Source organism: Jaculus jaculus, chromosome 14 (genome assembly GCF_020740685.1).
Source record: "Jaculus jaculus isolate mJacJac1 chromosome 14, mJacJac1.mat.Y.cur, whole genome shotgun sequence".
NCBI classification, from domain to species: Eukaryota; Metazoa; Chordata; class Mammalia; order Rodentia; family Dipodidae; genus Jaculus; species Jaculus jaculus.
In genome coordinates, this window is record NC_059115.1 from 29,363,033 (window position 1) to 29,382,808 (window position 19,776).

Consider the following 19,776-nt stretch of genomic DNA (forward strand, 5'->3'; position numbering starts at 1 on the left):
CTTGTTCAGTGGATGCAGAACGGTGGATAGGGACAAGAAAAGGTAATGAAAGGGCACTTGGAGGAAAGTACTATGTAGTTTGTACATGTACAAAATTGTCCAAAAAAAAAAAAAAGAAACAGAAATGGATGGACAGACAAAATAGCCACTTTGTTGAATGTTTATGGGAACAATCTCATGGAGCCAAAATACCATGATGAATTCACTGCTAGAAACAAAATTCTGCGAGTCAGTGAGTTTTTGCAGAGTGTTTTGGAGAGGTCTGTCATTCTAGTGACAGCCCCAGTGTGAGGAGGAGGATTTCCCAGGTAGGACCTCAGTACCTTAACATATGGGTGAGAGAGGAGTGGAGATTACTGTTCCTTATTCTAGTTCCATATTCATGCACATTGGGGAACTTCTAACATTTTCCGTAGGCTTGAGACGCACGCGGTTCTGTGAGCTGTTAGTTACTTTTGTGTTTATCCAGGACGGCTTCACGCCACTCACAGCTGCTGTGGTGAAGGACAATGTGCAGGTAGCGGTGATCCTGCTCACGAAGGCGAACGTGAATGCCAGCGAAGACTGCAGGGGTAGGCTTCATGCTCTCTGGATGTGTGGAGGGCTGTCTGTCTGTCTGTCTGTCTGTCTTTGTGGGATGTGGTGTATGCATGTTTATGGGCCCACACAGTGCCCCATGCACTGGCCGCTGCTCTTCCACCCATTCTTATTCATTTGTTTATATTTTCTTTATTTGACAGAGAGAAAGAGGGAGGGAGAAAAAGTGAGCAAAGAGAGAGAATGCATGGGTGCACCAGGGTCTCCAGCCCCTGCAAATGAACTCCAGATGCATGCAGGACCTTGTGCATCTGGCTAACATAGGTCTTGGGGAATCAAACCTGGATCTTTTGGTTTTGCAGGCAAATACCTTAATCAGTAAACCATCCCTCCACACTTTAAAAACAATTTTTTTGTTTATTTTTATTTTTTTATTTGAGAGTGACAAACAGAGAGAGAAAGAGGCAGTTAGAGACACAGAGAGAGAATGAGGGAGAGAATGGGTGTAACAGGGCATCCAGCCAAGGTAAACAAACTCCAGATGTGTGCGCCCCCTTGTGCATGTAGCCAACGTGGTTCCTGGAGAATCGAGCCTCGAATCAGGGCCTTTACGCTTCACAGACAAGCGCTTAAGCGCCAAGCCATCTCTCCAACCCGAACCTTTTTTTAAAAATAACAATTATTTTCATTTATTTATTTGACAGAGAGAAAGAGGAAGACAGAGAGAGAGAGTGAGGTAGAGAGAGAAGGGTCATCCATTCTTATTTGAACCACAGTCTCTCACTGGTCACTAAGCTTGCCATCTTTACATGAACACCTGTGACACCAAGTGTCGGCTCCCCACAGGGCTGGGGTGACACAGGGGCTTGGCCATGGCCGGCTGTTTATGTGAGCCCAGAGGAGCAAACTTGAGTAGGTTCTCAGGCCTGCTCTGGTCTTCGTGCTCACACATAATGTGTTCTTAACTGCTGAGCCACCTCTCTGGCCCTCACTTATCCTTTAAAAACAACAACAACAACAACGAAAACCCCTACTGGTGTTTTCGACTGGTAACAAATGCTCATGTCAGAAATACTGAATCAGGGCTGGAGAGATGGCTTAGTGGTTAAGCGCTTGCCTGTGAAGCCTAAGGACCCCAGTTCGAGGCTCTGTTCCCCAGGTCCCACGTTAGCCAGATGCACAAGGGGGCGCACGCGTCTGGAGTTCCTTTGCAGAGGCTGGAAGCCCTGGCTCGCCCATTCTCTCTCTCTCCCTCTATCTGTCTTTCTGTCTGTGTCTGTCACACTCAAATAAATAAATAAAAAATTTAAAAAAAAAAGAAATACTGAATCAATAGTCAGAAGATTAAATGACACACACAGAGATTTGGTGAAAGTCACTGAACTGAAGAACAGATACAGACATAGTTCAATTTTTCAGGTTCAGTAAAAAAAAGAAGTGTATACCAAGGCTCATGTCTCATTTTAATACTGATTGTAATTTGTAGTAAATTTTATTGGTCATTTATGATCCTAACTAAAGCAGTTCCATGTCAATGAAATTTTGAAACATAGAATTTTTACTAAATTTTAAATGTACAATGAAATTCTTAATCATTTTATAGAATTTCTTGCTCTGCTTCTAATATATTTTTCCTTTGGATTGCTATTTTAAGCAGAAATTCTTTTGAAAATCACTTTACCTCACTGATAACCATGGGCTTGAAACTAAATTTTTTGTTGTTGTTTGGTTTTTTGAGGTAGGGTCTCACTTTAGCTCAGGCTGACCTAGAATTCTCTATGTAGTCTCAGGTTGGCCTTGAACTCACAGTGATTCTCGTACCTCTGCCTCCCGAGGGCTCAGATTAAAGGCATGTGCCACCACTCCTGGCTTGGATCCTTTTTCTTTAAAGAAGATATCTCAAGTGAATGAAAAAAGGAAATGTTAAAATTTATTTTTAAATGTTTATATGTTTACTTATTTGAGACGGAGTGAGAGAGACAGAGTGAAAGAGAGAAAGAAAAATAGATTGTCCAGGGTTTCCAGGCACTGCAAACGAACTCCAGATGCACAGGCTATGTTGTGCATATAGCTGAAGTAGGTAAGAGGAATCTAACCTTAGTTCCTTAGTGTCCTTAGGCATCATAGGCAAGTGTGTTAACCACTTGGCTATTTATCCATGTCTTAAATTTATTTTTATTTCATTTCTTTGAGAGAAAAAGAATGGGAGATAAACGTAGAATACAGAGAATTGGAGGCAATTTTCTCTATACTCTACAAACGAAGTGCATTTGCATGCACCATCATGTGCATTTGGCTTACATGGGTACTGGGGAATTGAACTTGGGTCCTTAGGCTTTGCAGGCAAGCCATTTAGCTGCCAAGCCATCTGTCCAATCCAATGAGAACTTATTTTACTATGAGACTAGATTTACTTTAGATCTTTCTGTCGTAGGAGTTTTGTTTCCCTGAGATGACCCAAATACATGTCTTTTCCCCGATAGGCCATAGATCACAGAGCAAAGGATGACTGCCAAAAACATCTTAGGGGTACCAAGTGAGTTTACCGGGGTTCTTTACAGAGAAGAATGAGGGATCGTCCAGGCAATAAATGACTCAAAGGCTGCCACATCATGCAAAAGCCCACCGCAGCCTTCATGCCACCTCACAAAAGGTGTGCCTGTAGAACCCACTGCACAGTGTGAAGACATCTTGGCTGCTGAGAGAGTCGTGAGCGCATTGGACCACTTGCAGGCAGCTCGGTCAGAGAGTCCCAGCACACTGCACCACTTGCTACAAGCCCAGGAGTCAGTTTCCAGTAGTTGTTTTATCTTTAAAACATTTTTTATTTTATTTATTCATTTTGGTTTTTGAGGTAAGATCTCACTCTGGTCCAGGTTGACCTGGAATTAACTATGTAGTCTTAGGGTGGCCTCGAACTCATGGCACTCCTCCTAACTCTGCCTCCTGAGTTCTGAGTTTAAAGGAGTTCGCCAACCACCCAGCTTATTTTATTTTTTTTAGAGAGAGTGTGAGAAAGAGATAGAGAGAGTTGGAGCACAGGGCCTCAGCTGCTGCAACTGAACTCCAGACACTTGCACCAGCTATTGGGCACGTGCAACCTCACGCTTGTCTCACTGAGTGTGTGTCCGGCATACCTGGGATCTGGAGAGCAGAACGTGGCTGTAGGCAAGTGCCTTCGTTAATGGCTAAGCCATCTCTCCAGCCTTGTTTCCTCTTTATTTAGCTTTAGGGTGTGGTCTTGCAACCCTTTCCCAGAATTGCTGAGTTCCTGACTCTCTGAATGTTTCTTTCTTCCCCTCCACTCCCAGGAAGGAATGTTTCACTTTGTCATTAACAAAACCTTGAGGGAGTTGCATGACCTTCAGGTTTCAGGTCTCCTAGTCTGGACTTCCTGAATCAGAGCCTCCCTTCTCTCCTCTGGACATAATTTCAGTCCTGAGGAGTGTGTTGAAAAGTAGCTTTACAACTGTCAAAGTTGGGTGAAATTGGGAACATTCCTCAACACTAAACATATTTTATTATATGAGAATCAGAGTATATATATTGTAAATTATTTATTTATTAAAGAGAGAGAGAGTGAGGATGGGCACACCAGGCCATCTAGCCACTGCAAATGAACTCCAGATGCATGTGCCACTTTGAGCTTCTGGCTTATTTAGAACCTGGGGAATTGAACCTGGATCCTTAGGCTTCGCAGCCATGTGCCTTAACTGCTAAGCTGTCTCTCCAGCCCTCAGGGTATATTTTTGCAGGTTGAATTTTGTGAGGCCAGCCAAACAGACTGGCAGTTTTTAAAGAGAGATAGATAATTGGCAGGCCAGGGCCTCTGGCCACTCTCATCAAACTCCAGGCGTGTGCCACCTTATGTATCTGGCTTATGTGGGATCTGGGGAGTCAAACATGGGTCCTTAGGCTTTGCAGGCAAGTACTTCAACCACTAAAGCAATCTCTCCACGCATCATGTTGATTTGAAAATTATTTATATAGAAATGCAATGAGGAGCTAGCACATGATGATTATTCGCATTAAGTGCAACTACTCTAATATTTGCTATATGATTCTGTATTTCTAAGTCATCCTTAAGTTGATTTAGTTTTTCATTTTTGGCTGTTAGCTAGGTATGAGTTGTAAAATATTACATTAGGGTAGGGAAGAAATCTTCACTTAAATATGTACTAACTTGACGTCAAACTGCAGCATAGTGATTGCCCCTTATATAGAGTTGCTGTGGCTAGAGCACTGGCTTAGCGGTTAAGGCATTTGCCTACACAGCCAAAGGAGCCAGGTGTGATTCCCCAGGATCCATGTTAGCCAGATGCACAAGGGGCACTCACATCTGGAGTTCATTTGCAGTGGTTGAAGGCCCTGGTATGCCCATTTTCTCTCTCTCTCTCTCTCTTTCCCCTTCCTCCTGCCCTCCTCCTTTCTCTGTCAAATGAATAAGAATAAGATATTATTAAAAGTTGCCAGGCATGGTGCTATATGCCTTTAATCCCAGCACTTGGGAGGCAGAGTTAGGAGGGTTGCTGTGAGTTCAAGGCCACCGTTAGACTGCAGAGTGAATTCCAGGTAGCCTAAGCTAGACCAAGACCCCACATTGGAAAAACCTAAAAGTGGGAGATCTACTTAGCTTTCCCCAATGGACAAGAGGTCATTTACTAATTTGTTCATTTTAGCCTTGAAAATCATATGATTACTCCACAATAGGATGTTCATGTCTGTCCTGAGGTGTTGCTAGTCAATTTAATACACACAGACAAGACATTAAGCTGGTAAAATACGTTGGAATACTAGTTTATACAGTTTATTGTCTCTGCTGTTTTAGAAATGCATTTTAACAGACAGCCTTGTCAAGTAAAGCTTATATTGAAATGATAGGTAATGTTTATTGGATTTCTCAATGTTTTTTATAATTTATTTCATTTATTTGAGAAAGAGAGAGAGAGAGAGAGAGAGAGAGAGAGAGAGAGAGAGAGAGAGAGAATGGGCACACTATGACTTCAGCTGCTGGAAACAACTTCCAGATGCATGCAACATCTTGTGCATCTCTCTCTTAGGTGGGTCTTTGGCTTCATGGGCAAACACCTTAATCACTAAACCATCTCTCGAACACTATTGGATGCTTTTTCAATTGTTACAACTATATTATACTTGAATATCCACTGAAATTTCATAGTCTAATTCAGGAAGTTGGAATGGTTGTAAGCTAGCTTACTTATCAGTCAGAAACCAAGCAAAATGCTAGATTAAGTTGATGTAGCAATGGGTAGGGAATTCTGTCTTTTAGGACCTTTCCTTGGCATTCCTGGGCATTGACCCCAGAAACTCATGTATGATACATATGTGTTTTACCAGAAAGATGAATTGCCAGGACTTTTAACCCAAGGATTTTTTAAGACCCCTATCCTTAGAGACACAGCATTATAGGTACCTGAAGAATCTGCTGAACAATACCTTTGCAACTGGCAAGTTTTAATGAAATCGTGAACATTCCTTAACACCAAGTATATTTTATGATATGTAACTCAAAGTATATTCTTTTAAAAAAATATTTATTTATTAGAGAGAGAGAGCAAGGATGGGCACACCAGGGTATCTCGCCATTGCAAATGAACTCCAGATACATGTGTCACCTTGTGTGCATCTGGCTTATGTAGGTCCTAGAGAATTGAACCTGGATTCTTAGGCTTCCCAGGCATGTGCCTTAATTGGTAAGCTGTCTCACCAGCCCTCAGGGTATATTTTTGCAGGTTGATTTTTTTGAGGCCATTCAAACAGACTGGCAGTTTTTCACGAGTGAGATAGATAATTGGCACACCAGGGCCTCTGGTCACTGTCATCAAATTCCAGGCATGCGCCACCTCATCTGTCTAGCTTCTGTGGGATCTGCGACTCAAACATGGGTCCTTAGGCTTTGCAGGCAAGTACTTCCACCACTAAGCCACTCTCTCCAACCTGCATGTTGATGTTAAAATTATTTATACAGAAATTAAATCAGGAGCTAGCACATGGTGTTTGGCCCATTAACTGCAACTACTATAATATTTACTACATGTTTCTATATTTAAAAGTAATTATTATATTTCTATAGTTTTTCCTTTTTGGCCTTCAGCCAGTTATAAATTGTAAAATAGTGCGAGGTAGGGAAGAAATCTTTACTTAAATATTTACCAACTTGGGGTCCAATGTCAGCATAGTGATTGCCTCTTATATAAAAGTTGCTCTTGGCAAGAGGACTGACTGGCTTAGACGTTACGGCATTTTCCTGCAAAGCCAAAGGAGCAGGTTCGATTCCCCAGGACCCATGTTAGCCATGTGCGCATGGGGCATTCATATCTGGAGTTCATTTGCAGTGTTGGAGACCCTAGTATGTCCATTCTTTCTCTCTCTCTCTCTCTTTCTCCCTCTTCCCTCTCTCCCTCTTTCTCTATCAAATAAATAAAATTAAAATATTATTAAAAGTTGCCAGACATGGTGGTACATGCATTTAATCCCAGCAATTTGGAGGCATAGGCAGGAGGGTGGCTTTGAGTTCAAGGCCACCCTGAGACTACATAGTGAATTCCAGGTCACACTGGCTAGATCAAGACCCCACATTGGTAAACTAAAAATAAATAAATAAATAAATAAATAAATAAATAAATAAAGAAGTTATAAACGTTGGAAAACTAGTTAGTTTTCCCAAGTAGATAAGAGGCCATTTACTAATTTGTCCATTTTAGCCTTGAAAATAATATGATTACTCTACAATAGGAGGTGGATGTCTGTCCTCAGGTGTTACTAATCAATTTAATACACACAGACAAGACATTAAGCTGGTGAAATATATTGGAATACTAGTTTATACACTTTAATGACTGTGCTATTTTAGAACCTCCCACTTCCATGCCATAATACGTCAATCAAAATATGATTCTTGAGGATGATGGTTTGGAAGACAGTTCTGGACATACTCTGCATTACTACATTTTCACGAACAGCCTTGACAAGCAAGTGCTTATATGAAATGATCAGTAATGTTTATTGGATTTTTTTAAGTTTTTTTTTTTAATTTATTTAATTTATTTGAGAAAGAGAGAGAGAGAAAAAAAAACGGGACACTCTGCCATCAGCTGATGTAAACAAATTCCAGATGCATGTGGCACATTTTGCATCAGGCTTACGTAAGTCCTTTAGATTCATAGGCAAACACCTTAACCACTAAACCATCTCTCGAAAACTATTGGATGCTGTTTCAATTGTTACAACTATATTATACTTGAATATCCAGTGAAATTTCATAGTCTAGTTCAGGAAGTTGGAATGAGTGTAAGCTAGCTGATTTATCAGTCAGAAACGTAGCAAAATACTAGATTAAGTTGATGTAGCAATGGGTACAGAATTCTGCATTTTAGGACCTTCCCACAGATGATAGAACAAAGGATGACTGCCAAAAGCATCTCAGGGGTAACCAGTGAGTTTACTGGGGTTCTTTACAGAGAAAATGAGGGCTTGTACAAGCAATAAATGACTCAAAGGCTGCCACCTCACGCAAGAGCCCACCACAGCCTTCATGCCACCTCACAACAGGTGTGCCTCTAGAGCCCACTGCACAGTCTGCAGGCAGCTCGGCTGCTCAGAGAGTCCTGAGTACATTGGACCACTTGCAGGCAGCTCAATCAGAGAGTCCCAGCACACTGCACCACATGCTCCAAGTCCAAGAGTCAGTATCAAGCAGTTGTTTTACTTTTAAAATATTTTTTATTTTATTTATTTATTTTGTTTTTTTGAGGTAAGGTCTCACTCTGGTAGTCTCAGGGTGGCCTCGAACTCATGGCAATCCTGCGGACCCTGCCTCCAGAGTGCTAGCATTAAAGGCCTGTGCCACCACGCCCTGCTTATTTTATGTTTTTAGAGAATGTGAGAGAGACAGAGACACAGAGAGTTGGAGCACAGGCCCTCAGCCACTGCAATGGAACTCCAGGCACTTGCACCACATAGTGGTCACGTGCAACCTTGCACTTGACTCACCATTGTGTGTCTGGCATAACTGGGATCTGGAGAGCAGAACATGGCTGTAGGCAAGTGCCTTAACCACTCAGCCATTTCTCCAGCCCTGTTTCCACTTCATTTAGCTTTAGAGTATGGTCTTGCAACCCTTTTCCAGACTTGCTGACGTCCTGTCTCTGAAAGATAAGTTATTCCGCCCACCCTCAGGAAGGACTGTTTCACTTTGTCATTAACAAAACCTTGAGGGAGCTGCATGACCTTCAGGTTTCTGGTCTCCCAGTCTGGACTTCCTGAATCAGAGCCTCCCTTCTCTCCTCTGGAGAAAATTTCAATCCTGAGGACTGTGTTGAACAATAGCTTTACAACTGGCAAAGTTTGGTGAAATTGGGAACATTCCTCAACACTAAACATATTTCATTATATGTGACTCAGAGCATATATTTTTTAAATTATTTATTTATTAGAGAGAGAGGGAGCGAGGATGGGCACGCCAGGGCATCTAGCCACTGCAAATGAACTCCAGATGCATGTGCCATCTTGTGTATCTGGCTTATGTAGGACCTGGATCCTTAGGCTTTGTAGCCATGTGCCTTAACTGGAAAGCTGTCTCTCCAGCCCTCAGGGTATATCTTTGCAGGTTGAATTAATTGCGGCCATCCAAACAGACTGGCAGTTTTTAAAGAGAGAGATAGATAATTGGCAGGCCTGGGCCTGCGGCCACTGTCATCAAAGTCCAGGCGTTTGCCACCTTATGGGTCTGGCTTACGTGGGATCTTGGGAGTCAAACATGTGTCCTTCGGCTTTGCAGGTAAGAATTTCAACCACTAAGGCAATCTCTCCAGCCTGCATGTTGATTTTAAAATTATTTATATAGAAATTCAATCAGGAGCTAGCAGATGGTGATTAGTCCCATTAACTACAACTATTCTAATATTTACTATATATTTCTATATTTCCAAGTAATACTTAAATTGATTTAGTTTTTCATTTTTGGCCTTTAGCTACTTATGAGTTGTAAAATACTTTACTAGGGTAGGGAAGAAGTCTTCATTTAAATATTTACCAACTTGAGGTCAAACTACAGCATAGTGATTGCCCCTTATGTAGAGTTGCTGTGGCCTAGAGGACTGGGTTAGCAGTTACGGCATTTGCCTGCAAAGCCAATGGATCCAGGTTTGATTCTCCAGGATCCATGTTATCCGGATGCACAAGGGGCACTCACGTCTCAGTTCATTTGTAGTGGTTGGAGGACCTGGTATGCCCATTCTCTCTCTCTCTTTCTCGCTTCCTCCCTGCCTCCCTCTTTCTGTGTCAAATAAGTAAAAATAAAATATTATTAAAAGTTTCCATGCATGATGGTGCATGCCTTTAATCCTAGCACTTGGGAGGCAGAGGTATGAGGGTTGCATTGAGTTCAAGGCCACCGTTAGACTGCAGAGTGAATTCCAGCTCAGCCTGAGTTAGAACGAGACCCCACACTGGAAAACTAAAAAAAAAAAGATCTAAAAGTGGGAAATCTACTTAGCTTTCCCAAGTGGACAAGAGGCCATTTCCTAATTTGTTCATTTTAGCCTTGAAAATAAAATGAGTACTCTACAATAGGATGTTCATGTCTGTCCTTAGGTGTTACTAGACAATTTAATATACAAAGACAAGAGATTAAGCTGGTAAAATATAAAGGAATACTAGTTTATACACTTTAATGTCTCTGCTATTTTAGAAATGCCCTCTTCCATGCCATAATGCATCAATCAAAAAATATGATCCCCGTTCTTGAGCATGGTGGTGATGATGGTTTGGTATTCAATTCTGAACATACTCTACGTTACAACATTTTTAAGGACAGCCTTAATAAGTAAATGCTTACATTGAAATGAGATGTAATGATTATTGGATTTCTCGGTGGTTTTTGAAATTGACTTCATTTATTTGAGAAAGAGAGTGATAGAAAATGAGAGAATGGGAACACTATGAATTCAGATGCTGCAAACGAAATCCAGATGCATGCGGCATCTTGTGCATCTGGCTTACGTGGGTCCTTTGGCTTCATAGGCAAACATCTTAATCACTAAACCATCTCTCCAACACCTTTGGATGCCTTTTTAATTGTTACAACTATATTATACTTGAATATCCAGTGAAATTTCATAGTCTAATTCTAGAAGTTGGAATGAGTGTAAGCTAGCTGACTTATCAGTCAGAAACTAAGCAAAATGCTATATTAAGTTGATGTAGCAATGGGTAGAGAATTCTGTAGTTTAGGACCTTTCCTTGGCATTCCTGGGCGTTGAACCCAGTAACTCATATATGATACATATGTGTTATACTACAAAGATGCACTCCCAGGACTTTTAATCCAGGGATTTTTGAAGACCCCTGTCCTTAGAGACACAGCATTATAGGTACTGGGGATCAAACCCAGGTCTTTAGACTTTGTAGGTGGGCCCATTAACTGCTGAATCATCTCTCCAACCCAGAAATTTGGCTTATAATGGGCCATATTTAAAGAATGAGTTAGGGCACAGAGACATGGCTTAGTGGTTAAGTGTTTACCTGTGAAGTCTAAGGACCCCAGTTCGTGGCTCGATTCCCCAGGACCAACCTTAGCCAGATGCACAAGGGGGCACACACCTCTGGAGTTTGTGTACAGTGGGTGGAGGTCCATTCTCTTTCTCTCTCTCTGTCTGCCTCTTTGTTTCTCTATCAGTTGCTCTCAACTAAATAAGTAAAACTAAACAAAACAATTTAAAAAGCGAGTTAGCCTGGAAGGTGGTACAGCTGTTAAGTATGCTACCCGCACATGTATGAGGGCCTGCAGGGGCCCGACAATGCCAGAGTTAGAATGTCAGATCCCACACGAGCAGTCAGCAAGGCCATGCATGCCTGTGACCTCCATCCTGTATGTGAGCAGAGACCTGAGAATCATGAGACCTTGAGAAAGGACAGCAAGGCCAAGTGCACAAACGTGCAGCCACCAGCATGCACACAAGCACAAACAATCCTTTTTTGGTGGAGGAAGAACGGGGGATAGGGACAAGAAAAGGTGATGAAAGGGCACTTTGAGGAAAGTACTATGTACTATGCACATGTTCAAAATTGTCCAAAAATAAAAAAAAGAATCAAAAATGGTTGTACAGACCAAATAATCCTGTGTTCAAGAGTTACGTGAAAAACCTCAAGGAGCCAAAATACCATGACATATTCTGTGCTACAGACATGCGGCGAGTTAGTGAGATTTTGCAGTTTGTTTTGGAGAGGACTGTCTTTGACGTGACAGCCCAAGGGAGGGGAGGAGGATTTCCCAGTGAGGAGCCAAATACGTGAATGTGTGGCTGAGAGAGAAGAGCAGAGATCACTGTACCTTCTCCTCATTCCACATTCATGCGCATAAGGGCTTTTCTAACATTTTCCATCGGCTTGAGACGCGCACGGTTCTGTGAGCTGTTAGTTACTTTTGCGTTTTCCCAGGATGGCTTAACGCCACTCATAGCTGCTGTGGTGAAGGACAGTGTGTAGGTAGCGGTGATCCTGCTGACGAAGGCGAACGTGAATGCCAGCGAGTAGTGGAACAGGTAGGCTTCATGCTGTCTGTGTATGCGTGGATGTGGGGAGGGCAGTCTGTCTGTCTGTCTTTGTGGGATGTGGTGCATGCATGTTTATGTACCCACAGAGAGCACTGGCCTCTGCTCTTCCACCCTTTCTTTTCTATTTCTTTATTTTTTATATATTTGACAGAGAAAAAGAATAAGGGTGAGACAGTGTGAGAAATTAAGAGAGAGAGAGAATGAATGGGAGGGCCAGGGTCTCCAGCCCCTGCAAATGAACTCCAGATGCATGCACGACCTTGTGCATCTGTCTAACACAGTTCCTGGGGAATCGAACCTGGATCCTTTGGGTTTGCAGGCAAATGCCTTGACCACTAAGTCATCCCTCCTGCATATTTTAAAAAATTTTTCTGTATTTTTATTTATTTATTTGATAGTGGCCGACAGAGCAAGAGGCAGTTAGAGAGAGAGAGAAAGAGAGAGAGAATGGGTGCAACAGGGCATCAAGCCACAGTAAACGAACTCCAGATGCATGTGCCCTCTTGTGCATGTAGTTAACGTGGGTGTTGGGTAATCAAGTCTTGAACCAGGATCTTTAGGCTTCACCGGCAAGTGCTTAAGTGCCAAGATATCTCTCCAGCCGAGCATTTTTTTAAAAAACAATTATTTTTATTTATATAGTTGACAGAGAGAAAGAGGGAAACACAGAGAGAGAGAGAGAGAGAGAGAGAGAGAGAGAGAGAGAGAGAGAGAGAAGGGATGAGCCACTCTTATTTTAAACACAATCTCTCAGTGGTCACTAAGCTTGCCATCTTTACATGAACCCCTGTGACACCCAGTGTCGGCTCCCCACAGAACTGGGGTGACAGAGGTGCTTGGCCATGGCCGGCTGTTTATGTGAGCCCAGAGGAGCAAACTTGAGTAGGTTCTCAGGCCTGTTCTGTACCTCGTGCTTACAAAGAAAGTGTTCTTAACTGCACAGCCACCTATCCAGCCCTCATTTATCCTTTAAAACAACAACAACAACAACAAAAACCCCTCTTGGTATTTTCGAGTGGTAACAAATACATATGTCAGAACTGAGTCAATAGTTAGAAGATTAACTGATGCACACAGATATACGGTGAAAGACACTGAACTGAAAACAGATACAGACATACATCATTTCTCATTTTAATACTGATTGTAATTTGTAGTAAAGTTTTTGTCATTTATGGTCCTAACTAAAGCAGTTCCATGTAAGTGTAACTATGAAACATAGAATTTTTACTAAATTTTAAATGTACCATGTAATTCTTAATCATTTTATAAAATCTATTGCTCTGCTTCTTATATATTTTTCCTTGGATTGCTATGTTAAGCAGAAATTCTTTTGAAACTTACTTTACCTCACTGATACACTTGAGCTTGAAATTTTTTTTTTCAGCTTGGTTTTTCGAGTTAGGGTCTCACTTTAGCTCAGGCTGACCTACAGTTCAATACATAGTGTCAGGTTGGCCTCGAACTCACAGTGATTTTCCTATCTCTGCCTCCCAAGGGCTGGGATTAAAGGCATGTGCTACCATGCCTGGCCTGGATCCTTTTTCTTTAAAGAAGATATCTCAAGTGAATGAAAAAAGGAAATCTAAACATATATATTTTTTAAATTTTTATGTTTTTATTTATTTGAGATCGACAGACACAGAGAGAAAGACAGATAGAGGGAGAGAGAGAGAATGGGCGCACCAGGACTTCTAGCCTCTGCAAATGAACTCCAGACATGTATGCCCCCTTGTACATCTGGCTAACGTGGGACCTGGGGAACCGAGCCTCGAACCGGGGTCCTTAGGTTTCACAAGCAAGCGCTTAACTGCTAAGCCATCTCTCCAGCCTTTAAAATATATTTTTAAATGGTTATATATTTACTTATTTGAGAGGGAGTGAGAGATAGAGAGAGAGAAAGAGAGAATGGATTCTCCGGGGTTTCCAGGCCCTGCAGACGAACTCCAGATGCACAGGTCATGTTGTGCATATACCTTAGTGGGTAAGGGGAATCGAACCTTAGTTCTTTGGTGTCATTAGGCATCATAGGCAAGTGTGTTAACTACTAAGCTATTTATCCATCTCTTAAATTTATTTTTATTTCATTTCTTTGAGAAAGAAAGAAAGGGAGAGAGACAGAGAAGAGAGAATTGGAGGCAATTTTCTCTATGCTCTGCAAACGAACTCCATTTGCATGCATCGTCATGTGCATTTGGCTTACATGGGTACTGAGGAATTGAACTTGGGTCCTTAACCTTTGCAGGCATGCAAGTTAGCTGCCAAGCCATCTGTCCAATCCAATGAGAATTCTTATTTTCCTATGAGATTAGGTTTACTTTAGATCTTTCTGTCTTAGCAGTTCTGTTTCCCTGAGATGACCCAAATATATGTCTTTTCCCCATGTTGGCCATAGATACCAGAGCAAAGGATGATTGCCAAAAACATCTTAGGGGTAACCAGTAAGTTTACTGGGGTTCTTCACATAGAAGAATGAGGGATTGTACAAGCAATAAATGAATGAAAGGCTGACACTTCACACAAAAGCCTACCACAGCACTCATGCCACCTCACAAAAGGTGTGCCTCTGGAGGTCACTGCACAAGCTCGGCTGCTCAGAGAGTCCTGAGTACATTGGACCACTTGCAGGCAGCTCAATCAGAGAGTCCCAGCACACTGCACCACTTGCTCCAAGCCCAAGAGTCAGTTTCAAACAGTTGTTTTACCTTTAAAACATTTTTTTTATTCTATTTTCTTATTTTGATTTTTCGAGGTAAGTTCTCACTCTGGTTCACGTTGACCTGGAATTAATTATTTAGTCTCAGGGTGGCCTTGAACTCATGGCAATCCTCCTGACTCTGCCTCCAGAGTGCTGGGATTAAAGGCATGTGCCACCACGCCCTGCTTATTTTATGTTTTTAGAGAATGTGAGAGAGACAGAGACACAGAGAGAGAGTTGGAGCAGAGGCCCTCAGTCGCTGCAATGGAACTTCAGACACTTGCACCACATAGTGGTCACGTGCAACATTGCACTTGCCTCACAATTTTGCAAGCTCCTTAACCACTCAACCATCTCTCCAGCCCTGTTTTCACTTTCATTTATCTTTAGAGTGTGGACTTGCAACACTTTCCTGTATTGCTGACATCCTAACTCTCTGAAAGTTAATTTATTCTGCCCACCACCGAGGAAGAAATGTTTCACTTTGTCATTTACAAAACCTTGAAGGAACTGCATGACCTTCAGGTTTCAGGTCTCCCAGTCTGTACTTCCTGAATCACAGCCTCCCTTCTCTCCTCTTGAGAAAATTTCAATCCTGAGGTCTGTGTTGAACAATAGCTTTACAACTGGCAAAGTTGGGTGAAATTGGGAACATTCCTCAGCACTAAACATATTTTATTATATGAGACTCAGAGTATATATTTTTTATATTATTTATCTATTAGAGAGAGAGTGAGAGCGAGGATGGGCACACCAGGGCATCTAGACACTACAAATGAACTCCAGATGCATATGCCACCTTGTGCTTCTGGCTTATGTAGGACCTGGAGAATTAAACCTGGATCCTTACGCTTCCCAGTCATGTGCCATAACTGCTAAGCTGTCTCTCCAGTCCTAAGGGTATATTTTTGCAGGTTGAATTTATTGAGGCCAGTCAAACAGAAGGGCAGTTTTTAAAGAGCGAGATAGATAATTGGCAGGTCAGGGTCTCTGGCCACTGTCATCAAACTCCAGTCCTTAGCCACCTTATGTGTCTGGCTTATGTGGGATCTGGGGTTTAAAACATGCATCCTTAGGCTTTGCAGGCAAGTACTTCAACCACTAAGGCAATCTCCGGAGGCAGTATTTGATTTTAATATTATTTATATAGAAATTCAATCAAGAGCTAGCACCTCCCATTAACTGCAACTATTCTAATATTTACTATATGTTTCTATATTTCTAAGTAATTCTCAAATTTATTTAGTTTTTCCCTTTTGACCTTTAGCCAGTTATGAGTCAGAAAATAGTACATTAGGATAGGGAAGAAATCTTCATTTAAATATGTACCAAGTTGAGGTCACACCGCAGCATAGTGATTGCCCCTTATATAAGAGTCGCTGTGGGCTAGAGGACCCATTTTAGCCAGATGCACAAGGGGCACTCACAGCTGGAGTTCATTTGCAGTGGTCGGAGGCCTGGTATACCCATTCTCTCTCTCTCTCTGTCTCTCTCTCTCTCTCTTTTACTTCCTCCTTTTTTTTTCTCTGTCAAATAAGTAAAAAAAAATATTACTAAACGTTTTTGGGCATGGTGGAGCATGCCTTTAAACCCAGCACTTGGGAGACAGAGGTAGGAGGGATGCTTTGAGTTTAAGGCCACCGGAGACTGCAGAGGGAATTCCAGGTCAGCCTGAGTTAGAGCCAGACCCTACATTGGAAAACTAAAAAAAAAAAAAAAAAGGAAAGAAAAAAAAAACATTAAAAGTGGGAAATATACTTAGTTTTCCCAAGTGGAAAAGAGGCCATTTACTAATTTGTCCATTTTAGCCTAGAAAATAATATGAATTACAGTGGTTGGAAGTCCATTCTCTTTCTCTCTCTCTGTTTGCCTCTTTTTTTCTCTTTCTGTTGCTCTCAAATAAATCAATAAAAATAAAATAAAAAATTAAGACGGAGTTAGGCTGGAAAGGTGGTGCCGCTGTTAAATATGCTACCTGCACAGGTGTGATGGCCTGACAGGGCCCAATATTGCCAAAGTTGGAATGTCAGATTCCACAGGAGCAGTGGGCAAGGCCATGCACGCCTGTGACCTCCATCATGTGTGTGAGCAGAGACCTGAGAATCATGAGACCTTGAGAAAGGACAGCAAGGCCAAGTGCACACACGTGCAGCCACCACCATGCACACAAACCCAAACAATCCTTTTTCATTGGAAGCAGAACGGGGGAGAGGGACAAGCAAAGGTAATGAAAGGCCACTTTGAGGAAAGTACTATGTACCATGCACATGTTCAAAATTGTCCAAAAAGAAGCAATCCCTCCAGCCTCATTTAAATTTATTTATTTATTTATTTGAGAGCCACAGACACAGAGAGAAAGACAGATAGAGGGAGAGAGAGAGAGAATGGGCACGCCAGGGCTTCCAGCCTCTGCAAACGAAATCCAGATGCATGCGCCCCCTTGTGCATCTGGCTAACGTGGGACCTGGGGAACCGAGCCTCGAACCCGGGTCCTTAGGCTTCACAGGCAAGCGCTTAACCGCTAAGCCATCTCTCCAGCCCTCATTTAAATTTTTTTAATATATTTTTATTTATTTATTTGAGAGTGACAACAGAGATAGAAAGAGGCAGTTAGAGAGTGAGAGAAAGAAAGAAAGAATGTGTTCACCAGAGCAACCAGCCACTGCAAACGAATTCCAGATGTGTGTGCCCCTGTGTTCATCTGGCTAACGTGGTTCCTGGATAATTGAGCTTTGATCCAGGGTACTTAGGCTTCACAGAGAAGCACTTAACTGCTAAATCATCTCTACAGCCCCAGACTCTTTTTTAAAATAACGTATTTTTATTTATTTAATTCACAGAGAGAATGAGGGAGACATGAAGAGAGAGAAGGAGAGAGAAGGAAGGGGTCACCCAATCTTATTTGAACCACAGTCTGTCACTGATTGCTAAGATTGCCATCTTTACATGAACCCCTGTGACACCATAGAATCTTACTGGGAGACACTGACCTAATACCCATCCTATTTTTAAAAATATTTTATTTCTTTATATTAGGAAGATAGAGAGGCAGGGAGGGATACCATGGCACACCAGGACCTCTAGCCACTGCAAAACAACTCCAGACACAGGCACCACCTTGGGCATCTGGCTTATGAGGGTTCTGGAGAATCAAACCAGGATCTTTGGGTGTCATGGGCAAGCACCTTAAACTGCTTAGGCATCTCTCCAGACCCCATCCTCCTGTTTTTTTTTTTTTTTTTTTTTTCATTTTGTTTGTTTCAAGTAAGACAGGATCTTGCTAAGTTACCACACTCACATTAAACTCACTGCAGGGCTGGCGAAATGGCTTAGCTATCAGAACACTTGCAGGAAAGCCAAAGGACTGAAGTTCAAGTCCCAAGCACCCACGTAAAGCCAGATGCCCAAGGCGGCACATACATCTGGAGTTTGTTTGCAGTGGCTGGAGCCCCTAGTGTGCCCCTTCTCTCTATCTCTTTTCCTGTTCTTTGCCTCGTTCTCCCTGAGATAATTAAAAATGAAACGTAAAACAAATTATTATAACATAAACAAGTAATAAGAAGCAGACTGATGTTTTTAAATTTTTGATTATTTTTATTTATTAATTTGAGAGTGACAGACAGGGAGAGGGAGAGAGAGAGAGAGAGAGAGAGAGAGAGAGAGAGAGAGAGAGAGAGAGAATGGGTGCACCAGGGCCTCCAGCCACTGCAAATGAACTCCGGATGCATGCACCACCTTGTACGTCTTATGTGGGCCCTGGCGATCAAGCCTGAATCCGGGATACTAAGGCTTCATAGGCAAGTGCTTAATCGCTAAGCCATCACCATCCTCCAAACCATGTGGCCATTAGTGGGGGTGCAAATCTTACCAAATTTATGCACAAATTCCATGTAAGGAAAGCAAGTATGTCTCAGTTCTTGGAAATTAAGATGATCTGTTTTTAAATTATTTCTTTGCAAGGAGAAGAGCCAGAGAGATAGAGAAAGAGGTAGATACAGAGATAATGTGTGTGTCAGGTCCTCCAGCTGCTGCAATCAAACTCCAGACGCATGTCCCACCTTCTGTACAATGTTTTTTCTGTGGGTACTGGGGAATTGAACCTGGGTCCTTAGGCTTCACAGCCAAGCACCTTAACTAAGGAGCCATCTGTCTTTTACGTACTGGTTTTTTGTTGGTATTTTTGAATTTCATTGTTCATTTGGGTCATTTGTTAAGTGTAGATTTTTTTCCGCAAAATGCCCTAGAAGATTAGTAGCATAGGCTCAAAACATTTTATTTTTATACAAAAACCCTTAAGAGTGTCAACTTTAGCACTGCAAATGAAATCCAGACTCATACACTGCCTTGTGCATGTGGGCTTATGTGGGTCCTGGGGAATAAAACCTGGGTCTTTTGGTTGAGCCTGGAAGTGCCCCAACCACTAAGCCCCCCATCTCTTCTGCTGAGGAGATCCAGAATATATATACTTTCATATTACAAAATGCAATTTTATGAATTATATGGTCTCTACCTTCTATACATATCCAAAATCCTACCCTGTAAAACCTAAAGTCTAGGTACGATTGTTTCTCATCTGTTCTATTTCAGTAGTCTTTCAACTGTCCATTCTATTTTCTTTGGACAGATAGAGTTTTTGGTTTGTTTGTTTGTTTTTGTTTCTGGGCAGAACAGCCAAAATATGTTGGAATCTCTCCTCTACTGATCCAACTTGTCTCATTCTAATACTCAATTGTATCACTCAGGTCTTGCCTCCTGCTGCCAATGAATGAAAATCTTTATATATATCCTTCATAATTCGAGGTATATGTCTACCTCAAAGACATTGAAGAATACTGTGATTGTTTAAATCAGACGTCCTCCATAAAAGCACGCGTTTTGGATGCTTGGTTTCCAGCTAATGGCAACATGGAGGGGAACCTTGCTGGAGGAAGCATGTTGGTGGGAGGGGAGCGGGCTGAGGAGCAT